The sequence below is a fragment of the Penaeus monodon genome, chromosome 39 (genome assembly GCF_015228065.2).
Source record: "Penaeus monodon isolate SGIC_2016 chromosome 39, NSTDA_Pmon_1, whole genome shotgun sequence".
Taxonomy (NCBI): Eukaryota; Metazoa; Arthropoda; class Malacostraca; order Decapoda; family Penaeidae; genus Penaeus; species Penaeus monodon.
The window spans coordinates 33,653,369-33,656,321 of NC_051424.1; positions in this window are offsets into that span (position 1 = coordinate 33,653,369).

The following is a 2,953-nucleotide window of genomic DNA, read 5'->3' on the forward strand; positions in this document are numbered from 1 at the left end:
TCTCAAAGACATTCAAAGCTATCTAATCATGACCCAAAATAACATGCCTACACCTCATCCATCGTCCAATCTCTCTGCTCCCATTCCCTCTTCACTCAAAGTAACTGCCGACACCCATCCTGCTCCTCCTCAAGTTCCCCTACCCATCTTCCTCCCACTCTCCCCCAAAACACCCCATCCTCCCCTTCTACATGTGCACCATTCCCCCTTCCATCCCCATTATCTTACCTCTCCCACCTGGATGCTCACGTGACTCTCTTATGTCACATCCTCCTCCTCCTGACGTTCTTTCCGATATTTAACCCCCTTCCCCAGCTCCTTTGTTTCATTCTCCTTGTTCCTTTGTTTCTACTTCTACACCCATTCCACCCTTCTTACCCGATGGTTGCTGCATAAGGACTCTAATGCAGCATGCCTCATGCAATGTTCCTCTTCCTTCCTCAGACACACAGTTGCTATACATTTGACTAAACCGCCCTCTGTCCTTGACCTCCCTCCCCCTTTTTCTAATCCCTGCCTCACCGATCCCACTCTTTATTCTTTTCACTTGCATACTAACCTACAGCATTCTGCGACTTCAGAGCATCCAACACATTCTGTTTTAATAATTAACTCATTTTAACCTTCTCGCCACGACACCTGCGTTTGACTTCTCAAGGCGATATGTCGTTTACTCGCCTTGAGGATGAGCTCGAGCTAGTAGTCGGAGCACAGGCATATATATGTATATATATATATATATATATATATATATATATATATATATATATATATATATATATATATATGTAGGCCGCGGTGGCCGAGCGGTTAGAGCATCGGACTCAAGACTGTCACGACGGCAATTTGAGTTCGAGGGTTCAAGTCACCGACCGGCGCGTTGTTCCCTTGGGCATGGAACTTCACCTCGATTGCCTACCTAGCCTCTGGGTGGGCAAGCTAGCCCAAGTCAGTGCCAGTCCCAGAACCGGGTGAATAGAGATGGTGACTCGATAAAAACACCGGGCGGAAGGCAAGGGCAAACCACCGCTCTAAATTGCCAAGAAAATCGTGGCCGCGGTGGCCGAGTGGTTAGAGCATCGGACTCAAGACTGGCACGAAGGCAATCTGAGTTCGAGGGTTTGAGCCACCGGCCGGGGCGTTGTTCCCTTGGGCAAAGAACTTCACCTCGATTGCCTACCTAGCCACTGGGTGGCCAAGCCAGCCCAAGTCAGTGCTGGTCCCAAGCCCGCATAAATAGAGAGAATGATTACCTACCGGCACTCTCCGTGGAAAGGAACTGGGGACCCTACCACGTACTCACTCCAAGAGCATCACAACATGAAACCTACAATTAAGTAGCATGCTGTGACCACGGCGGCTCAAACATGAACCTACCGTGAAAAAAAAAAAAAAAAATATATATATATACATATATATATATATATATATATATATATATATATATATATATATATATATATATATATATATATATATGTATATATATATATACACATATATATATATACATTATATATATTAATTTATTTATTTATATATATGTACATTATATATATATATATATATATATATATATATATATATATATATTTGAGCAGTCGTGGACCTCTCCACCATCCTTAGCCACTCAACTCGATCTTACGCTTTTCTTTCCACTTGTACCATCGACAAACCGCAAATATCTTATATGTTGTCGCTCAGTCTTGTCTTCGGTTTGCCTCTTCCTCTGTTTCCTATCACCATCCCTGTCAGCAAGTCTTTCTCAATACTTTTACTTCTCATCACATGACCAATAAACTTTAATTTCCTCCTGTTCAAAATGTCCAACAGCCAGTCTTTACAATTTATTTTTCTCAGCACTTCATCATTTGTCTTCTTCTCTGTTCAGCTAATACGCAGTACTCGTCTGTAACACCACATTTCAAAACTATTGATTTTTTTCTTGTCTATCTACTTCAGCACCCAACACTCAGAACCATATGATGCAATTGGGAAAACTAATGAGTTCAATAACCTCAGCTTTGTCCGTAAGGTAATGCTTCGGTCTTTCCAGATGTTATTGAGAGCAATTGTGGCATTTTTGGCAATGGCAATTCTTCTTTTTATCTCCGGTGAATCATCATATGTATTAGTTAAAACACTCCAAGATAAGTGAACTCTTTCACATTTTCCACAATCATTCCATTGATTGTAACATGTTCATCATCGTTCATTGCCAGTTATCTTTGAATCTTCATGATCTTAGTTTTCTTGGCATTAAGAAACAAGCCAGCCTTTTCGCTTGCTTCTCTAACTTTATCTAGTAGTTGTTGTAGTTCAGTGATACTGCTGGCAATCAAAACTATATCATCGGCGTACCTTAGATTTGATATTTTGTATCCTCCAACATCTACAGTTCCTTCAAAATTCTCTAGAGCACCTCTCATAATTGTTTCAGAATATATGTTAAAGAGGTGCAGAGACAGAATGCAACCCTGTCGCTCTCCTTGTTTGACTTCGAACCATTCTGTTAACCCAGTTGGATGATGTGTTTTGGAAACTTCACATCGTTCATGTTATTCCAGAGGATATCGTGATCAACAGTATCATTGGTGTAGAGGTTTGTCAGGAGAAAAGAAAAGTTGAGTGGAATCCCCCAGGCTCCTTCTCAACTCGCGGTCTCCAACTAACTAGGAGGAACTATCTCTGCCGCTTTAAAACAGTTACACTGTAATACGCCAGACATATTATTTGGTGAAACCAGTAATCAGTAGAACTGAAGGTGTTTTCACCAGATATCCACTGCCCTGTTGCCTACAGTTTCACCGCAACTCTGGTAGGGAGCTAATAGGGTGCTATCCTTGTTCAAGGGAACCCAAGGGTGCAGTTTATTGTCTTACCCAGGACATATATATATACATATATATATATACATATATATATATATATATATATATATATATATATATAT